The sequence below is a fragment of the Pagrus pagrus genome (assembly GCF_965226575.1).
Source record: "Pagrus pagrus genome assembly, chromosome: 21".
NCBI classification, from domain to species: domain Eukaryota; kingdom Metazoa; phylum Chordata; class Actinopteri; order Spariformes; family Sparidae; genus Pagrus; species Pagrus pagrus.
This window is the reverse complement of record NC_140208.1, coordinates 2832356-2859353: the sequence shown is the minus strand read 5'-3', so window position 1 is coordinate 2859353 and position 26998 is coordinate 2832356. Positions and strand designations below refer to the sequence as shown.

The following is a 26998-nucleotide window of genomic DNA, read 5'->3' as shown; positions in this document are numbered from 1 at the left end:
GTAGTGAAATGTGCTGCCTAATCAATTAATTACTCCGTGTAATTATTTATTAAAACAACTTGATTGCATTTCCGCAGCAACATCTTCTGTCACACAGCTTAGGAGAAACGCATTAGTTATTGGCTATTAAGAGACAACTTACTGTGTGTTCTGATGAATTAATTAAAAATTATTATGCAAATTGAGTGCTGAAATTTCACTTCACTTCAGACTCATATCTATCCATCAATCTATAGCAATATATTTGAAAAACTATGATTTATAGAAGAAACAATGTTAAGAGTTTGCTGTGTTTAATATTATATAAACTGATAAGTTCAGTCTGCCTGTCATCAGTATATCACCACAGTAACCGCTTGCTGTAGCTAACTGAAGCTGCTGTTAGTTAGCTCAGTTAGCCATGCAGCTAGTTGACCAGACTGGGAGCTCAGAGTACTGGGGAAGTATTGGTGTTTACCCCCCTAGCACAGAAGCTTTGGACCTGGAATAGCAGTGGGCTAGCTGGTTAGCATGCTAAACTCAGTAGATAACGAGTCTCAAAGTCAATGGGTTTTCAGTTAAATGCCCAAAATAAGTCCAAGCTGATGAGATTTGTTCTTGGACATGAAACACAACATGAAATGTCCCACAAATAAATGACAAAGCGCTCTTCAAAACGGCAGTTGCTAAAAAGTGGCTAAAGTATTAATCTACTCACTTGTTCATCTTTACAGGTGGACTAAATCTTGTAGACTGATTAATTTATAGAAAACCAGCCTAACTCTGTGGCAAGACGGTGAGGGATGGCGGCGTTTAAGTCGTCCGACCGTCTGTTTGTGGCCTCACATTAGCTTTTTACTGCTAGAGATTTATTTTATGCTAAATCACAAAAGTGGTCTTGCTGAAGCACTCAAGACTGAAATCATAACTTCACGTGTTATTTCTTTACATTCTGCTGATAGTATTAGATAGCATTAATAACAAAGAGTTGCTAACTATTATACTATTACCATTATGTAGTGCCTCTCTAGCGTGTTTGGCTATAATGAGAGGTGGCTAACCTGTGCTCTTTAAAATAACAAGAATAGCTTGGGGTTTCCTAATAAACCCCAAACAATATTAACCTAGTGTGTGTGTAAGCATTTACTTTTAAATGCAATACCTTTTTTCCTTTTTAAATCACTATTTACACAGGAATGCTTAAGCTTTACCACATTCAAAACATATGGGCCCAGATAAAATAAAATGAAAATAGCCAGTTCAAAGATGCAGGCCTGAATGTAGCTCATGTACGTTGCAGCCTGAAACAAAATGGCTGCTTCACCACGAAGGCAAAAACAAAACACTGGTACAGTCACTCAACTGATGTAGCCTCCCGCGCTCGGGATCCAAGGCGGCAGAAGCAGGAGGAGAGATGAAGATTCACCGGGCTGAAGAGAAACGATCTCGACAAAGTCCACCACTCGGCAACGCTATCCGGCGCCGTCTGGGTCTTTGTGTTTGTCGTCGGGTCTCGCGGCTCCACACAGGATTTACTCATCAGGTTCGCTGGTCGCTACCTTGTTAGCAAAGCCGCTAGGTCAGCAGCTAACTTAAACTTCTTTCTGTCCTCTGGTGCTGAGTAGTCCACTCAAACAGACAGAACTCTATCACCATTAAAGTTTCTTTAAGAGTTCTGGTCGAACAATTTCACTCAAACTGGCGTAGACATTAATTAAACAGTTTGTGTTTTACTTCCCAGCAGACAACCCGCCTCTCTCGTCTTCCTCCACTCGTCCCTTTTTTAAATTTTTTTCTTAAACTTTATTAGTAAAGACAAATCTTACAAGCAGAATAATTTCCAGCACAAACTCACCTTGTGACTGAGCGAATATATATTTATATATACACATACAAATATTATTACACAACCAATAATTAACATTTCCAATGCTGTATTCAGTAAACCGTGAACATTACCCAATGTTATAACTTCATTGCTGGTCAATGAATCTTAACATTTTACCCTTAAATGCTATTAATCAAACTATGAACTTATTTATTCACTTATATTCTTATCATGAATAAATCTCAACAGGGTTGCAATTACAATACAAGTTATAGATATTTTTCACAGGGAAGACCTCTTGTTTACACTTTATACGCGCTACTTATTGCACCTTTAAGACTTTCAGGGCGGTCCACTTGGTCGAACCTGTTCAACCTGAATACACACCTGCTCTGTGCCTGTAAGCTGAGGCCGACATAAACGCCCTGACAGTGTGTTGCTCATAACGGTGTGTGAGGTGTGTGTTCGCTCCTGTCCTCTAAGGAAAGTCTACTCTACAGAGAGAGAGAGAGATTCAAAGCGACAAGAGAGGCTGCTCTGAAAGCAAAGGGTAAGACCATTACTCGTTTTTCTTCTACTCTTAATGGCCGTCTCTCACCTCCTTTTCCAAGTTGCTTTCATGGCCAAGTCGCCTGATGGAATTTCATTACTTATGATTGAAAAGCGATGGAGTTTTGAAAGCTGAATGAGATGGAAAAGGTGCGCTCCAAAATGCCAGTATACCCTCCAGATGCCAGCAATCTAATTTTCTGTCAGTGGTAATAAATGGGCAGTCACCGGATGGCACAGATAAGATGTTATTTCAGCATCAGGGTTATCACTTAATATCTGATAATGTCTGCGGGGAGCAATTGTATCCGACAGTTAAAACAGAGGGGGGGGCCTCGACTCCTGGCAGGAGGAATGATCGTCACTGCGGAAGAATTGTTAATCTGTCAAATCAATGTGACTTCACTCAATAAAGCGTTCATAAAGGGACTTAAGTTTAGACCGCGGTGTTAATGATTCACACTTTGCGGAAGATGATTTCTCTTTAATGAAAGTGCAGATAATGTGTCTGCGCTCGGCTGTTTTAAAAAAAAAAAGACTAATACATATAGATTTATCTGAGAACAGACATCTTTGTCACGCTGGGAGTCAGTCGTGTACAATGGGGGCTGTCTAGTCAAATTGATTTCACATTTAAGATTGTGCTTAATGGCCTGTTTGTGTGTGACTGCATGTCGAGGTTATACAACGTCCTCAAGGAAGCGTTCGATGCAGGAATGTTACCTGGGTAGTTGCAAACATTCCTGAAACTGAAGTTTCAGTAATGCAGTGCAGACGATAAGATAACACACCCTCGCCAGGAGGAGGATGAATCAGAGCGTTTACTGATCTCACGCTGGCTGCCAAGTCTCAACAAACAAAGCATCACGTCACATGATACTGTATGTTGTTGTTGTAAGCAAAGCCTGTGTTGTTGAAGCCTGAGAGGGCGAGAGTGGCCTCATGATGTGGCTCATATTATTCCCTGTGAACATTCAGCTCTAGTGAAGCTGCAGCACACACAATGTAAAGTTTGTGGTATTTTTCTTCACAGATCTCATCCATCTGTCTTCAAACCATCATATTCTACTTTATCAAACAAGCCAAAGCATCATGGGAAAAGGTGCGAGCGAGGCGTGGGATGAAAAGCACCCCGACACGAGGCAAACTCAGCCCAAGAGACATGAGGAGTCTGACAGAGACAAATCCTCGGGGTCCAGTTGTCCCAAGTGCTGCTTGCGGACGAGGGACTGTCTGATGAGCGCAGAGTGTGGCCGGGCGCTTCAGATCTCCAGCGTCGTCGCCATGTGCGGGATGTGCATCCGCATGTTTGTGTGTAAGTGTCGACCTCACAGGCGAGATGTTTATAGGACTGCTCGGCCCGATTATCAGCTGGATCTATGGAGCCATGCAAATATGTAATATACTGTGTATAACCCTGAACCCGATCTAAAAACAAAATAATGTCACATGAACGTTCTCACAAACTTCAATAATCATCAGTAGTGTGGATATGATGATTAAGTGGGTAAAGGCAAGTATAGAACAAATAGAACAGTCTGGTAAGTTTGGAAAATGATGATATGATATGACAATATCTCAAATATAAGATGATATATGCTCTTAGCGATTGTTATTTTTTACCAGAACTTAATAGAATAAATGTTAATATGTTCATTTTACATTTTTTTGATTATATTGTGTTCTTTGTGTTTATTATAGGACCTAACCTTGGACATCGGGACCAGCTTTTCCAGGATGTTTCTCTGCATCTTCTGGAGACTCTCTCAAGGAGCCATGTGCCTTATTTTAGCTACATTAAAAAAACAAAAAAAAAAACAAATGTAAAAGCTGTACAGAGAAGTCATTTCATCAGTCAAAGCTGACGACACTATTAACTTTACTTTTAAGAAGTCAGGAGACTGATTACCTCAGAATTATCAAGTAAAGTGGACGATTACATTTAAGTTGTCTGAGCTAAAAACGTTTTAACAACTTAAAATTATTATTCTACTTCGTCATTTTGAGGTAATCATTTTCCTCCATTATTTTTGTATTAAGTAAGAAAACTTGATTAGATTTCATAGTTTATAATTTTCTATCTACAACCTTTGTATCTGTAATTTGAATGTACGACAAACTAGACATGCGATCCTAATGAACGAATGTCGCTGTGACCTGCATGTCTTTGGAAAGGTTTTTTTTTGGAAGCCTATGTGATGAATCATTTCTTACTGAGGGAGTAACGGTACACAGGAGTCCTGGTTTGGTTTATACCTCGGTTTCAGGGACATGGTTCGGCACTGGTGGACTCTAGTAGCCCTTCAAGTGAGGAGAACCTAGTGAAGTGCCCTCTCTTTACTGTAAATACATCATGACACTCGTGGCCGTTACCCATACACGTGGTGCCCTTTGTATTTATTTTTTTGCCCCTCAAACATCCTGAGTCCACCACTGTGTTTTGGTACAACGGGGAATAAAGAAACAAGAAAAATCCCACATGCATGAGGCTGTTTTTTTCTCTTTTTTTCACTCATTCTCAAGTGCAGACAATAAGATAACACACCCTCGTCAAGTGGAGGATGAATCAGAGCGTTTACTGATGTCAAGTCTCAACAAACAAAGCATCACGGCGCGTGATACTGTATGTTGTTGTTGTAAGTGTAACGGAGTTAGTATAGTTAATGATCTCACTTGCCATTACTCAGGGCCGTAGCCAGGATTTTTTAAATACCGAGGTCAACATTCGGCAGGACCCCCCCCCGGAAAAAAACAAAACAAACACACAGTACCATGTTGCTGATGAAACATTTATTTTAGTGTGTCTTTGTATGAATGCGTTGCTGTAATCGTAAAATAAATATATATAAAACTATAACTGAAGTATTTGAGTGTGTGTGTGTGTGTGGTGTCGCTGCCTCACAAAAAACTACAACTAAGATGATCTGTAACTGTACACATGAAGTGTTTGGTATAGGCTATGGTGAGTGATTGAGTGAGTGAGTGAGTGAGAGAGAGAAAGAGAGAGAGAGACAGACACAACCACTATTGCTATGATATAATATTGTTGTTGTTTTTCATTTCTTTATTTAATGTATTATTATTATTATTATCATCATCATTTCATATGAACTGTATATATATATTTTTCATTATATATAACAACTTGTAACTGCCTAATGACACCCAATCTGTGTATAAGAGAGAGACAGCACTTCATCAGCACACACACACAGGGTATACAGTATAAATGCATATATACTTTTTTATTTTATTTTATTATTTATTTTTTTATTTTACTTGTATATATTTGATTCTGTGAGTTGTGTTTGTTTTGTTTCTTTGATTCTTGATGCTTTGGCAACATAGTTCTCGTAACATTCATGCCAATAAAGCGAATTTGAATTTGAGAGAGAGAGAGAAAGAGAGAGAGAGAGAGAGAGAGAGAGAGAGAGAGAGTGGAGCATCTCTATTGGCTCTCTGTTGCATCTGTAGGCTCGTTCGCTATTTTTCTCATTCTCTCAGCTTATTACAATTCTCACCTTTCCTCCTCTTTGCCTGATCATCCTCTGCCTTTCTTGCTGCAACACATGATAACTTGGATGATGCAGCCTCTTCTCACCACCACGCTGCATCTTTGCTCCGATGCATTTAATTGCCGTTCTAAAAATAGACCTGCAGTCACGTCGCGACCGTGTTTACTTTCGGTTTTAATGAAACGAAACTTAACGAAAAAAGCACCGAGGACATGACCCCGGTGTCCTCACTGGTGACTACGGCCCTGCCGTTACTACCTGTCTTGCTGTCTCCATTACTGTTTCTATTATTTTATATCATGCCACTGTCATGTACTACGTTATTTGAACGCCACACTCGGACGGGCCCTTGAAGACTTCACGGGTGCACCCCCGTAATTAATTTATAATTTTAGTCAACAGTCTGCTGTTACCGGACCGCGTGGTAGGTTGTGTTGTAAACAACTCGGCTCAGCTTTTACGGACATAAGTGTGTTTTATTGGCTGTACGTGTAGAGAGAAGTTCCTGACGACAACAACTAGTGTCTGTGATGATGTTGGATGATTGAAATGTGTGCAGAGCAAGTTGCTGTACACTGGTGACTCTGTCAGCTTGATGTCGTCGTGGCTAATCCTCGTGGTGCAACTGTAGCTGTTTCACTTTCGTTCATTTGGGACACCTCATACATTTAGTGATGTGACATGCTCACTATGCGTGCTATATTCACATATTTGGTATCACTGGATTTAGCACAACCCCATCTTTCCAACAAGCCATCATATGTGTTTCTATGACAATCCCTGGCCAAGCTACTGCAAAGTAAATGAGAACATTCTGCATAGATATTCATTTTTTGTATGTCCGCTTATTTTAGGCAAGTGTTCATAGGTCTCTATATGTTACACACATCAAGATATTCACATCCAGTTTTTTCTAATAGGTAAATCAACTTCCTGACCACAATTATGTCAAGTTTCAAAGCTGTCAGAGCTTGTGTTATTAATCTACATAAGTTTATATGTCTTAACTCCCATAAGGCCAGGCTATATTTTTGTTCTTTTTTTAGGTTTGGGGTGTATAACAATATGTATCAATTTAACAATGTTTTCAGTAAAATATTTTAACCTAAGAACCCATTTCATATATGGGAGACCTTAGAGATGAGGAAAAGCATTGTTAGGTTTTGTTCTACCTCTGGTAGGGGTATCTCAAATTTTGGGGGGCATTGTCACTAACCTCACTATTATATTTTGTTTCATATACACCATATGTTGATTTATTTAACGCTGCGTTAAATGACTATAAAGAGTATAAGTAGTTGCTAAAGCTACTTTTTTTAGCAGTAGTTTGTTCAAACTACTGCCAGGCTGAACTACATGTAGTTTTACAAGCTACGCTTGCAAAGTAGCTTCCCCAACACTGGGTACATGTGATGTGTTTTATCATTCATCGTCATTTTATTCTGGTAATTATTCTGGACAGTGGCTGTGTGCGCGCCATTATTTCAACTACACAACGCAAGATAGAGTGAAGCCTGAGAGGGCGAGAGTGGCCTCATGATGTGGCTCATATTATTCACTGTGAACATTCAGCTCTAGTGAAGCTGCAGCACACACAATGTAAGGTTTGTGGTATTTTTCTTCACAGATCTCATCCATCCGTCCTCAAACCATCATATTCTACTTTGTCAAACAAGCCAAAGCATCATGGGAAAAGGTGTGAGCGAGGCGTGGGATGAAAAGCACCCCGACACGAGGCAAACTCAGCCCAAGAGAAGAGAGGAGCCGGAGTCGGACAGAGACCGATCCTCGGGGTCCAGTTGTCCCAAGTGCTGCTTGCAGACGAGGGACTGTCTGATGAGCGAAGAGTGCGGCGAGGCGGTTGAGATCTCCAACTGCATCACCATGTGTGCGATGTGCATCAGCAACTTTGTGTGTAAGTGTCGACCTCACAGGCGAGATGTTTACAGAATAAAATGCAAATATGTAATATACTGTGTATAACCCTGACATTTAAAAGGCTTTTCTCTCTGTGTATATACACTGCAAACACATAGCAAATGTTTCTCCATTAGAAATCACAACTTCACATGTGCTTTTGTAACGGAGTTAGTGTAGTTAATGATCTCACTTGCCATCACTACCTGTCTTGCTGTCTCCATTAGAGAGAGAGATAAGTTCCCGACGACAACAACTAGTGTTTGTGATGATGTCGGATGATTGAAATGTGTGTAGAGCAAGTTGCTGTACATGTTGGTAACTGTTAGCTTGATGTTGTCGATAACTTTGTCAGCTTAATGTCGTCGTGGCTAATCCTCGTGGTGTAACTGTTTGAGCAGCAAGATGAGTTTATTTCATGTCCTTTTATTTCAGCGTGCTGTATTGAACTGTGCTGAGAGCTGGCTGTGAAGAAATCTATTTCTGCTTCTCATCAGGTACATGTGATGTTTTCTTATCATTCACTGTCATTTTATTCTGGGTAGTTAGTTATTAGTTAGTGAGAAGTCTGCTGTTACCGGACCCTGTGTGTGCTGTACTGAACTGTGCTGAGAGCTGGCCGTGAAATAATGTATTTCTCTGTTTCTCATCAGAAATAAATGTGTGCACGCCATTATTTCATCGACACAACGCAAGATAGAGTACTAACCTGCTACACTTTGAATATTTTCATGTCTTGTGAACTAAAATTTTGAAATGTAAAAATAAAATAACGTCACGTGAACTTTGACGACACATTTTTTATTCGCGTAAATGTTAAATTGAAATGTGAAATTTACATTTTTACGTGTGATTGGCTTTTCCAACATGTAGAATCTTATGTGTATTGTTTTAATTGTTAATCACGTGTGAAAATGTAACAGGTAAAAACAAAATGTTACGTGTAAACTGGACGTGTTCACAAGTGACTGGCTTTTTTTCACGTCCATTCAAACCAGGGCCTTAACAAAACATCACAATATTTTTAGGCCGTGTCACAATATACGATATATAAACCTTGATATTTTAAAAATCTTCTCAAAAGCACTTCATAAATCAAATATCACAATATATTAGACCAATGAGGCCCGACTTCGATATCGATACTGCGACGATATGACTTTTGGTACTTTCACTAAATATTAACACAATGAGATTTCTGATCAATAATCATCAATAGTGTGGATATGATAATTAAGTGGGTAAAGACAAGTATAGAACAAATAGTTTGGAAAATGATGATACGATATGGCAATATCTCAAATATAAGATGATATATGCTCTTAGCGATTGTTATTTTTTACCAGAACTTAATAGAATAAATGTTAATATGTTCATTTTACATTATTTTGATTATATTGTGTTCTTTGTGTTTATTAGAGGACCTAACCTTGGACATCAGGACCAGCTTTTCCAGGCTGTTTCTCTGCATCTTCTGGAGACTCTCTCAAGGAGCCATGGGCCTTATTTCATCTACATTGAAAAACAAAAAAACAAATGTAAAAGCTGTACAGAGAAGTCATTTCATCAGTCAAAGCTGACGACACTATTAACTTTACTTTTAAGAAGTCAGGAGACTGATTACCTCAGAATTATCAAGTAAAGTGGACGATTACATTTAAGTTGTCTGAGCTGAACGTTTTAACAACTTAAAATTATTATTCTACTTCTTCATTTTGAGATAATTGTTTTCCTCTTTTATTTTTGTAATAAGTAAGGAAACTTGGTGAGATTTCATAGTTTATAATTTTCTATCTACAACCTTTGTATCTGTAATTTGAATGTACGACAAACTAGACATGCGATCCTAATGAACGAATGTCACTGTGACCTGCATGTCTTTGTAAAGGGTTTTTTTGGAAGCCTATGTGATGAATCATTTCTTATTGAGGGAGTAACGGTACACAGGAGTCCTGGTTTGGTTTATACCTCGGTTTCAGGGACATGGTTCGGCACTGGTGGACTCTAGTAGCCCTTCAAGTGAGGAGAATCTAGTGAAGTGCCCTCTCTTCACTATAAATACACCATGACGCTCGTGGCCCTTACCCATACACGTGGTGCCCTTTGTATTTATTTTTTAGTCCACCACTGTGTTTTGGTACAACGGGGAAATAAGAAACAAAAAACTCCCACATGCAAAAGGCTGTTTTTGGGGTTTTTTTTCACTCATTTTCAACCAACAATAATGAAAGTAATATCTTGTTCCTACTGGTTTAACCTGAGATAGTTGGCACAGCATGTCTTGCAGTAAATGTGATGTAAATGTCAGTTCCTTCAGTAAAGTATTCGGGCCTGTCTGCTTTCACATCCAGAGGCTGCTTTAAAACCTGCGAGGAGAAATTATTAGACTTTTTGTTTGTCTGTCCTCGTCCTCTCTGAAACTTTCCCGCACAGCTGATTGGAAAGAAGCAGGCTGTCGGTCGGTCAGTGTCTTCTTCTTCATCTTTTTTATTGTGTCTTATTTTTCTTCTTCTGCTGTTGTTTTATGGAAGGCATTGGATACTTGGATACCAAAACTGGATTTGAGCTTGGATCAGAAAAGTTATTGCCATAGTGTGACTGTCAGATGTTTTCTTTGTATGACTGTTCCTGTACCGTTACACCTCTGCTTCTCATGATCAAGATGCTGCAGTATTTAGTTAATCCACGTCATGTATTTATAGATGAGAGGTTTTCAATGATGTAAAATAACTGTATTATTATGATTAGTAGTGATACTTATGCTTTACGATGTGTGGAGGAATAAGATGTAGCCCTAACATCCTCTCCTGAAAGATGAGCGAGATGACCAGATGGTAGGAGGGAAAACAACTTGACACATCCGAAGTAATGAAAAACTTTAATAAAGCTTTCAGTAACAAGGACAACGTGCATTCAATCCAATTCTCCTTAATGATAGAGACTCGTATTTTAATTAAAACGCTTTGACAAGTATGATGTAACGAAATGACATCCTTTGCTGTCAACACTCTAATCCAAGGTCAATTGGAAAAAAGTGGCTCTGTGCAAACACAACAAGCTAACGGAAGATGTCAAAGAGCAATATTCAATGTGATGTTACAAGACTAAAAAAATAAAATAAAAATGGGACACAGATGATACAGTGAGGGACAAAATGCTTGAAAATCAGGAGACATTTGGTCACCCTGCATGAGTGACATCTCGGGGTCTTGGGGTGTCGATCCTGTTACACAAGTACACGTCTCAGATGTCGCCCGGCGAGATGGAGCGTGGGTGGACAGCAGAGGTCGACCCACTGTGGGAAGAGAGAGTTTGTGCCTGTAAATTTGAGAAAATTCACCGTCCACATGCTGCTCAAATCTTTGACGCACATGCAAACTCGTTGTCGTGGTGTCTGTGTTCCTGGTAATGAACAAAACAGGAGCTTGTTAAGAAAGCTTTCTGATATTTCAGATGCGAGGAAGAAGGACAGTTTATTCTGAGATGGCGACCTCAAATTGGTTTACTGTGTAATGATGACCATTGTGTTTCTGCTCTCGGATGTTCAGGCATTCAGAAAAGACAAGGCATTTTCCTGAGTGCTGCCACACGTATAAGTGGGTATGACTCATGAAGCAATCACTGTTGATGATGCTTATAAATGACTCTTATTCAGAGTCAATGAGGGTGTGGACGAACAATGCAGGATGGAGGACTCGTAAGGAGACGGAGTTGACGTAAAGTCAGTGTTACAGTTATTGTGAAGACTGGGAAGACGGGTCATCGGAAAAAAGAGCAGGCAAGAACAAAACTGGACTGTCATGGCTAAAGAAAACGCAAATTATCAGGCAAAGAGTAGCAACAGAGCAGCTGGGTAGATAGAAATCCCTTTCACACTGGACAAAATGTCCACTGTATCTGGCTTTTGTCTTCATGGAGGTGGGAAAGTGGTAAAACTGGCTTTCATTCCCGGGTCAAGTTACTCTGCAGTAGTCACAGATATTTATTGGCTCCAGCTCCAATCGACAAGCGATGGAAAGATGACATCCGGGTGGACACGCTAATTTTCGGCCCCTTTCCTGGAGAGATGCAGTTCCAGACGTCGTAACGTTAATTAGTTTAGGAGTTTAAAAGAGAGACTGAAGGAAAAAGGTATTTTCAAACAGTAACTGTTGCGTCTTTGTCAGTGCCCTCCATGCGACTGTCTCTTCCCTTTATGTTGAACTAGATGAAGAAAAAGTTTTCAGGTCAGGTTCTTTAACCACGACTGTTATCACTGAGCTTTGTAGCGCAGCTTTGCTTAATCTTTCCAGTCGACAGCTGAACAAGGCAGAATCATATAACCTTGTCATAGATAAGCGAGCAGGAAAGTGAGTGTAGAAATGTAAAAAAAAAAAAGCTTTCTCTCTTGGTCGTCTGTGTTCTTAAAGGGCTCCCCGGGGGTGGCAGTGACATTTCAGAAACGACTAGGTGGATAAAGCCTGACTGGGAACTCCAAGAATTCAGGATAATCACGCTTTGATCGTCTTGTACTTTCACTTAACGCCTCGCATGCAAACTTAAATACTGATTGAGACACAGAAAGATGAATCCTGTTTATCTCCTACGTCTGAAGCAGTGGTGAAGCTTCAAAAAACCTCTGCAAGATAGAGGTCTTTATTCATCAGAGCTTAGAGACACAACTCAAACCCCAAAACATTAAAAAATAGGGTAATGTTGAGGTGAAAATCCAAGTAAGGAGTTTTTAAGCACCATTGATTTCTGAGAATGATTTATAGGTCATCTATCTTCCTTCTTTTGCATTTCGTTTTGCATTTTCATTTAATGTTTTATGTCTTTTCCTTCCCTCGCTCTCCCTTCCTCTAATCCTCCACCCTCCCCCCTCTGTCACTGCCTCTTGTGTGGCACTGTAGGCATCACAATACAGGGGTGACATTTCAAGCAGACAGATTAGGGCTTCTCTCCAATTAATTTTGCTTTCCTTCCCCTGTTAAATACACAATCAACCAACGGCAAAATGTCAGTGAAACAAACGAGGAGCCGCCATGTGGCTGACAATTACCGCCAAGCACCTCAAAAATGCCAATATGTTAAAGTGGGAGCAGCGAGTGAGATGAATGGGGACAAACGAGCGTCTTTGAGGAGCCTCGTCGCTGCAGCGGCGCTGAAACAGGCTCGTCTGCGGTTAACCTGCCATTGTTATCTGATGTGGTGACGGACAGCACATTGTGCGAAGGTCAAAATGTTCCTTATGTTGAAATTTTGATTAGATTAGATTTAATATATCTACTCATATCTTTTTTAACCTACAATAATGGCAAATGACCTCTGCAGGAAGGGAAGGGTTGGACGAGGAATGTTTTTTTTTTTAGAAATAAAACCAAAAAAACACTATTCTTATTGAAAAATACAACTGCAATAAAATAAAATTCAAATCTGAGGCCAGTTACAGAACCAAGGTGATTTATGTTTCCCAATGCACAGATTCAGGTAGCTTTGTCGCATTAGTTACCGCTAGCAAACTGCTACTAAATAAAGCTGTCATTAGGTGGTTAGTTTGTGCAGCTAAGTTAACGGTCCCATGAGCCAAACCAGGCAAGAAAAACACCTTGGCATCGTATTCCCTCCGTCTTCTCAGAGGCTGCAAACCGCTAGCTGAACAATATCCGCAACAAGTCCCTCTCTAGCTGCCTGTTTTTACAAGAAAACTACGTAACAATGCTGCAGCAAATAGCACTCCGCTAACTGTTTCCTGGGAACTTTAAACAAGCAGCAGCCTTCAGTTGGAGGTATTTAATGACCATCGATTGCATGTGCATGTAGCTCTACAAGAAGTCCCATCCTGACACTGAAGCCACAAATTCCTCCAAGACCTTCCAGCTCTGAACAGGTGATCGCTAAATGGAGGCATACCAGCTGTAAACTTGCCGAGTAAGAGGATATAGACTATCAAACAGATGTTATTGGGACGCTAGCTGCCTTCCCACAACAGCAGCTCACACACGCTAAGCTAACCAGTCCAATTTATTGAACGTACAACGATGAAGTTGAGATCCCAAACAAACTCACCCCTCTGAAATATCAAAGGAATTGAGAGTTATTGGGATTATTATTTGGAAGGTAAATAAGACTCGACCTGTTACTGACAAAGGTAATCAAATTACTCTAATGGATTACAGTAGTGTTTTACATTGACAGAAGTTTATTCATTCAGATCTGTTACTCTTGTGATCAAAAACATTGATCTGAAGCTCAGTAGCATCACTCACTTCCAGTTAAAGCCCAGTCTGTCCCATTATGGAAACAGTTACAAATGATTTAGTGGGTCAGACAGATAATGGTGTACTCGTCCCTAGTTTTATTGTCCAACGTTGTTCAGTTCAAGCTCTCCAACAGCTGCAGGTTAAATGGCCAATGTGTTTGAAGGGCAAAACGCACACATCATATGCAAATTCATTGGCCTCGCCAATTTGCTAAATACAAATATGCAATTGGCAAAGAGAAACCAAGCTGTGAATATTGAGAGAGGGAAAGAAAAAAGGGGGCAGAGGGGCATATTAATGTATTGTTGTGTACAGGTGACCCTCTGTGGGAGAGCATGAACTGTGCTGAAGGAAAGAACCAAATTAACTTCAACAAGAGGAAACGCACATTGAGGTTGACCAGGATTTCAAGCTGTTCCCGTTGTGAACACTCACCGGCCTTTATTCACGTTGCCAAGTCCATCTGGTGCTCCCGCCCTGGGCCCGTCCACACCTCCCCGCCACATCCCCTGCAGGGCAAAAATGTGCCAAACCTGGGTGAAGCGCACCCACCTGCCTCCTCCCAACCCTGAGGGAGATGTGGAAAGAATGGAGGCAGCCCAGTCAGGTGTGCTGCTTGCAGGCTGAATCCTGTTTGTCAGGAAACAGAAATCCTCCTTTGCTCTTCCAAGTCGGTTTAATCACCTTCTTTTGCCAAGATGCACAGCCGGCCCTGCCTGTGATTGACTTGGCCCACGGCCAGCCTCAATACAATTTGTTGCATAAATGCTAAATCGATGGGTCATTACACTAATGAAATGACATGACGGAGGGACATGATACCGTCGTAGAGTCAAGGTTCTCCATAGCTTCTGGTCATGGTTCGGCGCCAAGATTTCTGAAATGTTTTAGAGAAGCTAAATCATTGAAATTCCTGGAAGTTGTTGGTGAAAATGGCCTTGAATCCAGCCTGTGGCAGTTTCTCTATCTCTTTAATGCGTATGTCTCTCCACATTTGCCCACACACCAACCGAACCAACCATTATCGGACCGATTCCTAGTTCACCTTCCCATGAAAGCCTACATTAACATCTGCTTTCACAGTCGAGAATCACTCAGCGCTTATTGACAAGGTCCAGCTCTCAGAGAAAGAAACACAGATTACTTGATATGAAAAGGTCTTTTTATGGTTATTCCAACTGAGGCAGAGAACAAAAGGAGGTGCACTCTGCTCTCCCTTTAAAGGATGTCAGGACTCTTAATTCATCCGGCAGTGACGATTCAGATCTTGCCAAGAACCTTGAAAACTTTCTTTCTTGTTTTTTTTCCTTTTACCCTTTAAGTGTTTATTTTCTCCACAGTTTTTTACTGCCACCATGAAGATGAGAGGCGAAAGAAAGTGATGAAAATGTTCGTATATGCAGTTTGTGTGTGTGTTGCACCTGTGTTTGTGTTTGTTGTCGAGACAGAGAGGGAGGGAGAAGGAGACGGAGAAAGAGATGAGATTTGTGATCTCATCTGTTCACTCGGGGCCTCGCTCTCCAGAGCGGCCTTTTACTGTCGTCAATCATCTCCATGGAGACATCTTAAAACTCAGATGGATGGGAAGCTCCGATGCATTTCAAACATGGCTGTGACACACTTACAGAGATTGTGGATGGAAACCGCTCACCCTGTGTTGGGCCTGATCACAGTCTCAAGGGAAGTGAACACTTGGGCCACTTGTTTAAGGTTGGTAGTGCTACCTGTTATTTGCAGGAACGACTGTGAGCGATATTGGCAAAAGCTTTTTACTGCAGTTGCATGTAGCTTTTAAGGATAAGTTCACCCAAAAAATAAAAATGTGGTTATTTTAACACACCCTCATGCCAAATAAATGTTAGGTGAAACTTCACATAAAAACAACTACAAAAAACATGAAATGGTGCCCCGTCTGAAGTGGGTGCATGTGCTGGACTTCCATTTTGATTTTGGGTTTTGAGTTGTTATTTCCTGTTTTATTTTGGAAGTTTCATCCTCATGTTACATATTTTTCACTTCCTGTCTTTGTGCGTTTCCCGTCTTTTCTGTTTGCTCCTTGTGAGTCCACTGGAAAGCCAAAAAACCCTTGGCTTTCTGGTTTGTTCTTAGTTTTGCTTTCCTTGGTTTTTCTTTAACCTGTTTTTTTGGCCTGCATTTTGATTTTTGGATTCTAGCTTTGTTGATAAAGCTTCTGCCTCTGTGTCTGCATTTGGGTCCTCACCTTTTTTTCAAAGCCCTTACAATCTTGGGTCCTTTGGAGACTTGATTTATGGAAAACATTTTATGTCTTGTTTTGTTTTTGCAAAACTTTTGAAGTCTTGAAACAAATCTGAAGCTAACGCAGATGTTTAGGAGAATGCTGCAATGCTGTTCTGCTGTGAAGTTGACTTCCCATCGGCATGGAGTTGAGTAGATAATGACTGAATGACTAATGATTTAATTTTTGGGTAAACTAATCCTTTAATCTACCAATACAGGTACCAAGAGATCCTAAAATGTGAAGTAACTAATGTCTGGTTTGGCATTTAACAGTTTTATCAATCCTTAGTCAAAGAGCAAAGCAATTATCTGGTCATTTACAACTCCATGTGAAAGTGTTTATAAATTTACGCCTCAATCCTGCTGTCGTGATATGAGATTTGAATAAGTAATGAAGGTATCCGCGCCGTGCCAACTGTCCATAAGGTATACATAATTTCAGAGAGGTCTGAATGTGCATCTCAGCCAAACAGTTGGTCTGAGCCAGCAGAAACGCAAGAGAACACAATCCATTGAAAACATTAAAGGAGCGTATGCCTGGATCTGCAATCTGCACCTATCATTATGATGTTTTTTAATGATCTTTAATTATTAATTTTATTTCCTCAGGCCTTTGTACACCTCCACAGCATCCTGGTGTCCCGTCCATTTTCCTATGCTGTCTATGAGGACAGCCAGATGAGCCTTCTTTATTACAACTGCAGGCATGAGTTCAGTCTCTGGTCCTATATTAAAGGAAAAGTTTGGTATTTTGGGAAATATTCAGTTTGCTTTCTTGCCAAGAGTCAGAGGAGATCGATTCCACTCTTATATTTAAGAGTGGTATCGATCTTTTAGTCTTACATTTGGCAGGAAAGCGAATAAATGTATCCCCCGTGATGTCAAACTGTTCCATTAATGGGTAGCTCTGGTCTGGAATTGATTGAGAGATAATTGTTGGTAAGGGATCTGTTCCAGTACCGGGCTCTGCAGGTGTGCAGCTGGTAGGGCCTTGAAAAACTAAAGTGGCCAGACGTACCTTCTTAGTACAAAACAGTGTTGAAAAATCACCTTTATCTGAATACTTTCTCATATTCAATTGCAAGAATACAGTTTGGAAATGTAACGGCTCTGATAAGGTTTAGGCACAAACACCACTTGGTTAGGGTTGGAGATCTCCTGAGGTCTTGTTAAAATCAGTTCTGGTTCTGTCGCCTCAAACAGAGCTGAAGATGTTCTGACTTCCTGTCAAAAATATCAGTTTTTTTATTGCCACAATCACAGCAGGAAATTGTCTCAAGGTCTCGTTAAAAGCACCAAGTTTTGTCACCACAAACACATCTTGAGATTTCCAGACTTTCTGTCAAAAGTATTGTTTTGTCTTGATAAAAACACCAAGTTTTATCACAACAAACCCGGCTGGAGATGTTTCGAGGTCCTGTGGTTCTGTCACCACAAACGTGGCTTGAGATGACCCGGCTTCCCATCAAAAATGTTTGGCATTTGTCGGCACAAATACAGCCAAAAAAATTGCCCAACTTGCAGTCAAAAATGTGTTTTTTGTCACCACGAACACAGACGATGTCCCAAGGTCTTGTTCAAAACGTGGTTTTGTTCGGACAAACGTGGCTACAGATGTACCGACTTCCTGTCACCACAAGAACAGCTCAAGATATCCTGACTTCACATTAAAAATATTTGTTTTTTGCGCCACAAACACGGCTGGAAATTTGCTCAAGGTCTCAATAAATGCGCCTTGTTCTTTCGCCACAAACATGGCCAGACATTTCCCAACTTCCCATCAAACATTTCTGTTTTGTTGCCATACTATACACAGTGTCAAGCTTACAAATGTTTTATTATCGTATGCAAGAACTGTCCATGAAACAGCCAAATAGGGTGTTATACTCTGTTACGAACCTTAATCACAGCTTTGCATTACTTCTTGTCAGTTTAGTGTTAAAAGGGCAAAATGTGTATTTTTTCTCTAAATAAAATCAATTTCCTGCTGCATAAAAAAATTAATAATTACATTTCAAATAATTTTGTTATCGCCTGAGTAAATTCAGAGTGCTGGGATGTTTTCAGCAGATTGCACCAACCCAGGGTAAAGCATGATGTTCCCAAAGTGAAACATTGCCGGATGTCCTCAGTTTCATGAAAGAATGATACAATACGGCACGAGTTGAGCCTTTTTGTTAGACGCTCTTGAATAATGCACAAAATCGGCACGTAGACTCTAATGTAATGCATTGCTTTAGGATAGATGGACCAACAAAGTGGACAGGTGATGAAAAATCTATATTCCAGCGGAGAGAGTAGCCGGTTTTCTGTCTGTTTGGCAGATAGCTCCAGAAGATGCCCTTGTCTGCCTTCTCTCCAAGAACAAGGTCTGTGCTGCCTTGCTTTCTCTCCCCCCAGCAAACAAACAAAGCTGATGTAATCCTCAGCTTCCTTAAAGCCTGATCAGAGCGAGCCGGGGTCAGTAAGACCAGACGGAAGAAAATACACACGGCGTATCATTAGCGTCACGATGGCTCTCCGCAGGATTAGCCGGCCTGCTTTCACTGCATTTTCACAGCCAAGACCAACTTTAACACCCGGCTTTTGTTCCTCACCCGAGGGATGTGGAAGGAGAATTCGATGCACTCTCCTCTGTTTTTTTTCCTGAAATTTTATGGGAACTTCAACAAGTCTCGTCTTTTGGCTGACAGCCTTAACAGCACTTACTTTGTCAGCATAATTCACTGCCATTAGGAAAGGCAGTATAAAAAGGGCACCCAAGGCAAACTCCAAAAGGCAGAAGTGCTTTTTACTCTTCCTCTGGAGGAGACAAAGAAAGGACCGTGAAGTCCTGAAAGCATCTCGGGGTTGTGGCATTGCACTGTAGACATTTTCTACAGTGGGAAAAATAAAAAGCTCACCTCCTTTCTAGTGTTCGGTCTTTGTTCTTAAAATAGCTGGCTGTCGTTGACGGCAGTTGATCACAGCTTTCTCTGAAAGTCAGTCATTAAGAAACTGACTGGCAGCGCTAAGTGCTACAAAGATAATACTTTACTACTTTATGTGATATTGGGGACGTACTTCTAAGTATTTGTTCTGACATTTTAAAGGTCCTGATTTTTGAGTCTCATTCCCAACCCGTCAAAAAATCTTGGTTGCTTTGGGATTGTAGGTCAGGTCAGCCAACGTCTCAAAGTGTCAGCTGTTGACCTTTAAAAAAATGTTATTGGGATAATGCTGCAGAGACATGGTAAACCAGATGTATACGTATATGTGTACAAGTGAGGCCATTAGAGAATACAGGCAACATTAACAGTACTTTATTAAAAATGACATTAAAACATCAAGGAGCAAACTAATTGTTAATAAAACAGTGTTAGCTGTGTCAGCTGCTGCACACGAAAATATTTAAACTTTCTGTCGTCCTCCTCGATGTTAGTAGAAGAAGAAAACGTGGGTGATCTGGACAACGAGAAGCTGAAAATGTTGATTTTTCAGTTCTTCTGTCAGGATCCATGTTGGAAATGAATGAATGACTCTACACTGTAAAATTATGAAAAATCGAAAGTAAAGTACAGTAGACTAATAATAAAAGTCCATGTGAGTGCAGCATGAAGTTTACCTTTCAAATCTAATGTGCTGCAGTACAGAACAGAAACAATAAAGTAACATATCACCGTCCTTATACTGTCTGATCTCACAGCTCATACAACTCACATCAAAGACAAACCTCGACGCAGCCCTGAATACATGAAGACAACAACACGAGCAAAGCCTCATCGAACAGAACAGATCCAGGTCCTGTCTGTTTCTCAGTGTCTTCTGGGATAAAGTCGGGGCAGCTTCCTCCTGCCTACTGAATTTAGTGCCTCCTGAAAGACTACGAGATGCATCAGAAGCCGACCCTGTCTTATAAATACTGTGTAAATCAAAAAGCTATTTAGATTGCACCAACATGGCGGTTGCACCTCCTTCAAGATCACTTCTTCTTTTGATACAGACGCCAACTCATCAGGTGGAGATTACCAAGTAAAATCAGAGGCGCGTGTGTGTGTGTGTGCGTGCGTGCGTGTGCTTGTGTCCAACACACACTTTTAAATTGAAGACGAATTCCACTTGAGGTGAAATCTGATTAAATACAGTTTCAGAGGGCTCAAAGCAAAACAACACGCTCGATATTGCTTGTTAGTTCGCTTTTTGCTTCTTGTAAATCTGTTTGCCTGCGACGTTCAGTGTTTGTCCCGTCTTTCTTCTTATTCAAAGCAGACGTGGATAAAGAATTATAATTGTAAAAGTGGGTAATTTCATATAATTTTGGGGGAGCAAGATTGTTTCTCTTTGATGTAAATCGTTGTGAGGAGTCCCAGATATTTTACATCGTGTTCTTCTGAAGTGTTTCGTCAAAAAGGAGGAACAGGAGTTTGTGAACTCTTCTTCTCTGTTTTTCCATTTTCTCCAGCAGCCTCAGCCCGTTGAAAGAATGACATCACTGGGGAATAGTTATAACCGCAACCGAGGTTATTGCTTCTTCCGAGGCATCATTTGTTACTTGCTATTGTGAGGCCTTGTGGTACGGCAATTTAATGGCATTATGTAACTGCGAGGCTAAAAATAAAGAAGAGCCCAAATAAGTGTAACCATCACAGGCCATTAAATCTGATGTGACACACTAAAAGCTTTCCAGCAATTATCAGATGAGTTGCACATTCTTCAACACATTTTTTATTCTTACCTACAATTTTTAAAAGCTGCTTTGATTCCTGGTGATGAAGGTTTTATCTTTGAAACTGCTGTAAATATATCCATGAAAGAAACTCTATCAGTGCAGCATCGTTAGCTTGCTGCTTGCTTCACGTCATTTGAGACAAATATAAAGTACAAAACTAATAACAACAAATCACCTCAAGGGTCATTTAGCAGCTGCTCTGGAGATTTCAACTGTACAACTCGGGTGTTTCACTGGTTGCATGTACGTTGCGGTAGGGCTCAGCTATCATCTTGCTGTCCGTCAACCCCCACCAGCTGCGGTACTGCCGGACAGCTGGAGTTGCAAGACCGAGGAGTTCCCCTGATAATTTACAGAATCACTCGCGACCGCAGTTATATGTATGTGTTATAAACACAACAACAAACAGACGAAAGGTTAGTGTTCCCCACCGAAGGATTAGAAGAAGTGTTTGGATTTGTCTCTTTTTTGAGATTTTTGTGTGTTTTTTTGAGTGTTTTATTCTGAAAATTAATCGGATGTTTTGTTGTTGTTTCGGTGTCTGACTTCCTGTCTGCTCTGTGCTGAATTCGGCTGAATTGTTGCGCCGTGTTCAGGCATACGGCAGAAATAGAAGCCTCGCGTATCTGCTACGGAAGGGTCCCGACTGCTGGAGCTGCAACGGAGCAGATACGCAACACGGCGGAGTCGGGGGGATCGGCGACGGGCCAAACACGGACCAAACACGGATCTGGTGGAATTTAGGGGTAACACATCTTCTTCAACATGATGGGGTTTGTAAAATCCCTTTTTCTGAGCATTTTAAGGACGTAATGTCGATTTTTGATACAATTTCATCTTGAAAATCTTGCCACAGATGTCTGCTGAGAAACGTAATACAATCGAAAGCTCCAGAACAGCTACTAAAAAGACCTGGAGGTTAAATTCTTTAGTCAACTGCTGTATCTAAACTCAAACATTACATTTTGAAACTCGACTTTTTTAGGCATCGTGGATCATAAGATTTTGACGTTTCTCAGTAAAAGCATAAATTCAAACATCTACAATCACATCACAACTGGGCAAACTCCATCTGATGAGGAAGTTCCTGTGATGCGATGGAAAGCTCCAGAAAACAGCTTTTAAAGGGTCCTTAAGGTGGAATTTTGAAGAATGGCCTGCTGAAAACAAAATGTGGTGATTTCTGCCAGAATACAAAATAAAATCTTAACAATTTACATATATTTTATCAATTTTTATGTCCACTGATCACCTCAGGTAGAAATGGTGCCGGTCAGCCTTCATTTTCCTTTGAGATTTTGTGTCGATGGCGGACAAAAAAGCACCGGGAAATCAAGTTTTATAGAACCAATCTAGAAGCAGATGGTGTCATTATTCATTCGTCGTTACATTGTGCAATCAACATTTACTTCATAATGACACTACATTAAAGCAGAAACCTTGTCCATTGCCAGTTTAAGTGGTGCTAGTTCAATAACATGTTCAACTCCTCGTCTGGTAAAAAAAAAAATAGTTGTTTCAATAAGTGAGTGCTTCCTTTTGGGAGGATATTCACTGGATTGCAAGACCTTAATGTTCCTCAAATGACCTTAAATTTTTGTGTCCATCTAAATGTTATAAAAACAGCATTTTTCTTCTTTTCTGTCATGCATATTCTGGTACTGTGACCCTGAACAGGATAAAGTGGTATGAAAGATGGATGAGTGGATTAACGAGTAAATGCACAGCTTCTTTCATTTGTGAAGTCAGATTTCACTTATTCAATTTGCAGTTTTTCTCTTTCTCTGGTCCTTTTTCTGCTCACTACATTTGCGTTAGTTCATTCTTGCCAAGGATTTTATGATAAGCAAAACCAGCGACTGTGATATGAGCGACCGTGTGATGAAATACAAGCAGAGACGTACAACACCTGAAAGTTAGAAAACACAGAGCTTGATTACTTGGCTACGAAATCAATGACCGGAGTCTGAAGATAGCTCAGACAAACTGTTTTGCATTCAGCGGCTGATGCATTAATAATGGAAGATTAGATATCCTATTAGCAGTCAAATTTGAAGCTTCTCAAAAAATGTGTTCACAGCCGAGGTCAGACGCAGGGAAGTAATAACGAGCGAATAAATCCAACAGGGAAGTTGCACTGAGAATGAGAGCTTGGAGAGGTATGCATGCATATTCTGCCTAAACACAGATAGTAAAACGATGTTTGCTACTGTGATAAAAATCAGTGATGAAGAAAGATTCAAGCCACTGGGCATTTCTCAAGAAAGGGAAGGAAATTACTTCTGAACAATTAGTCCTCTGTGGAGACGTTCCGAGCTGTTAGGTACCTGATCTTTGTGACAATGATGATGATCTAATCGTCGAACTATCACTAAAACGCTAATAAAACTATCCTTAAAGAGACCGTGTGGATTAATGATGGCATCCTCTCTCCAGGAGCTGTAGCCTCATTTGTGACCTCGGTACTCCAAAACGTCAGGAAGAATCTTTTTGTTGAGTTTTTGTCATAAGTTTAGTCGAGGTCAACGTGTGTGTCAGGGAAGTCGGACATGCATAAAACTTTAAAACCTCACCTCGTCTGTGAACATTTGTGCCTGAGTCACACCGGATTGATTCTTATCAGCGGGGGTGATTGTTTAAAGGTGTAGTCACTGCAAGCAAAGCAGTAACTTGTGTTTATTTAGGCTACTAACACAGTGTTTATCCGCCCCAAGCAGCCAGATTACTTCACTGTACATTAGCTGTAAGCTAACATTGGAAAACAACTGCACACACCTATGTAGCACTCACCACAGACCAACTCTCCTCTCTGTATCTTCATGGATTAAAGTATATTTATATCCCCTCCAGCTCCAGTCAGCAGTCAACATTACAGAATATAACCACCCGACACTGGAGGTCACCTCCGCTGACCACTGCTGCAGTCAGGCTGATAAACAGGAGTGAAGATAAATCCACTATTTTAATCCTAAAAGTTAAAGAGCAGAATCTGATGTGACTCCAGGTGTTTATTCTCCAGAGGGTCCGGCTCTGATCCAGACTCTCTAGCTGGGTCTAAGCAGCTGACCAGCTCCGCCTGGACCCCCAGTGGCAGAAATTACATATTGTACGTTTATAAAGGGTGTAAATAATTCTGCACAGAACCATTAAGTTCTGTTTTTTCCAGTTGTTTTTATTAAGTCCACGGCTCCTTCAGTTGTTCAGAAGAATGCAATGAAGCTCCAGAAATGTTTTATGGAGCACAAAACTACCTGACTTTCCATCAGCATGAGGGTGAACTTATTCTTTATTTATCACACCTGTGCTTTTTCTTATAGGCTAACTCGAAATGTCCGGCCATTTGTCATGGCAGTAAAAAACACAGCTGGAGCTACAACTTTTTTTTTTTTTTTTACGATCGCTAACTTTCATCATAAGTATTCCCGTGGTCAATGAGTGAGCGTTCACAAAAACCTTGACTCCTGAACTTACAATCAATCCACGTTATTAACTGCAGCTGTACTTTCTGTACTGTGACAGCCTATTGACTTTGCACGCCATCTCAGTCCGAACACATCTCAAAAACCTGCCTCGCCTGCAGTGTTAATCAATGCAGCGCTGCACACTGTACATCACCTCCCAGTGCGTTTTCATGTCTTCCCAAACATCTCTCTATTTTTGGCCTTATTTCTCTCGCTGCTCGCTGCTGGATCGGATTATTACCTCCCGAGACTTAGCATGTTGTTATTTGTGTTTTGTGGGCGCATCACTGGAAGCCATTACTCGCAGCAGTCTGGATGGCGGCCTGCTTCAGTAGAGCTGTGGAAAGTGACCTTCTCCACAGTATATTTTACACCGGGCCCCAGTGGCCCCCGGAGCCCTCTGTTCCAGCTGGAACACACTGTTGTGCGACAGATGCCACATTAAGCGGCGCTCCCCTCCGCCATCAACCTGCCTCCAAAATCCTTCCACTGTCACTCTGCAGTGGCCTCTCAGCTACACTCATACCGGACTGTATCTGTGTATAAACCAATGAGATGGAGGGTCTCGAAAGGCTCAGGCCATCAGAGTCACATTGAACATGTGTGCCCATGTTTACACTTAAACATCTTATACAAGGCTGTTCAAAAACACTTCTCCCTCTCAGAAGTCCTGATGTTTTCCCATATCCCATCTAGACCGCAATGATCCGTGTGTGCTTTGGAGATAATGGCGGGGTAATTTAGTTTCACTGCTGTTACGTTCCGTGAGAGAGAGCTACCTCACATTACACAATTAGGTTTTTAGTACAAAACAATAAAAGCTGTACTTTAGTAACATCATAGTGCTTTCAAGAGACAGATTTTAAAACTTCTTTTTTGCTCTCCGTCGTCCAAAACACATTTTCACTGCGATCCCCTCCTTAAATCACCTTTCTTTGCACTTAAATTCTCGTATGTGTCAGGTGGAAGTGGAGATGGTCATGTCCTGATGCTTGACCGTCGCTGTGACACTTGACCACATATTCTGAAAACATCCAGCACTGTGTCTGTTATCAGGCTTTTTGAGCTGAACCTGTGAAGAAAGGATACCCTTGGACGGCTCTATAGCCCCTTCAGTAGAGAGGGAATCAAGAGCGCTGTTTGAAAAAGCGAAAGAAACATTTTTTTTCTCTGTGGATGCTAATTATTGTATTTGAGTCATACTCTGACTGGCAATCGCAATGGGCAAGAGAGCACAGACTCGTGGAGGGATATTGATTTCCTCCTGTTTGCCAGCCAGTCATACATCAACCCAAACACTTTCTCCAGAAGTTTTTATTTACTCCCTGTTCTATGTCTCAGATGCTCTCCTCAACCTTTGTAGAGTTTTTTCCTCCACTTGACTGAAAAACACTCAAACATAACCTGGCATTCATGCATATGCTCTGATTCACACACATAGAAGGGTCTCTTTCCATTTACAGCAGCTGTACACAAACTAAAGTTTAATTCAGGGCTTCATAATGTTTCATATTTCTTGATCTCTGGTCAATCAATACTTAAACCACATCATTATTTATGGATGACCATAAATACCCGGCCCAAAGTACAAAGAGACAGGTTAAAGGGTTCTGCTTTTGTTCTTGTTTTTCTAAGGCAGCAGTTTGTACAAATTTCGTTCCATCCAGACATTTCCCCTTGATTTTCGGTGTGTTATGAGGAGTCTTTTCAGGAAGTGGATATGTCAGCATCAGCCAGACATGCGGTATTATTAGCTGGGAGCCCGACGACTGCCCAGAGCCACCGCGCAGTGTGATTACGCCTGCCCCTGCAGTTCAAAACAGATGCTCTTCACCGGCACTGGCAGCACGGAAGAGCCTGAGGCAGGCAGCTATTTTGGGTAAATTAGTAAAGACAACAGTTGCTCCCCAGGTTGACGCTGCCATGCTGAGGTGCGGTGCAAGGCGACAGAGTGGAAAACACAGACTCAACCTGGGCAGCGCAGCCCCGCGGGCGTTTGTCATTTGGAGGCGCTCCAGCCGACAGGTGGCTGCTGTGGTCGGCTGCTCCCCGTGCACCTTATCCAGGTAATTAGCCATTCAGCCCGGCTACGCGGGAGGAGAGGGCAGTCATTGACGGAGACAGGAATAATGAAGACAGGCTCGCTGTGAAGACATTATTTTCGTACACGTCTTATCGTCATATTCTGCTCGACTAGCAGGCCTCTGCTTTTACCTCAGACAGATACATCAGGTTAAAGCTAAATGAGAAAAACTGAATTCCATAATGAGTTTGTCTTCGCTGTTTAATCAGGACGGACAAGTGAATGAATTAAAGATGATTGTTTATTACACCGGTAACAATTAGGTTTTGTCAGAAAGTCTTTGGTGGCTGATGACCCCGCTGAGACTGATGCAATAATGAAGCTGGTGATTCTTCAAAGGCTGGGCAGAGAAGGCGAGGTGGAGAGCCGGGCACAACAGCAGAGTGATCGGACTCAAAGGCAGAGAGAGAATCATCTTTAAAAACAAAGCAGCAGGATGATAGGCTAACCATGTACT

At 41.1% G+C, this 26998-nt stretch overlaps 1 protein-coding gene and 2 long non-coding RNA genes across 3 annotated transcripts in view; all 3 read left to right on the top strand.

The window, feature by feature from the left end:
- Positions 1-26998, top strand: part of rpl38 (ribosomal protein L38) — a 362866-nt gene that overhangs the window by 200319 nt on the left and 135549 nt on the right. The window lies entirely within an intron of this gene.
- Positions 1819-5281, top strand: LOC311250006. The gene is made up of 3 exons (XR_014621233.1): positions 1819-2357; positions 3390-3671; positions 4058-5281. It is a non-coding gene; the product is annotated as an uncharacterized lncRNA (long non-coding RNA).
- Positions 6148-10635, top strand: LOC311250007. The gene is made up of 4 exons (XR_014621234.1): positions 6148-6295; positions 7499-7786; positions 8224-8285; positions 9208-10635. It is a non-coding gene; the product is annotated as an uncharacterized lncRNA (long non-coding RNA).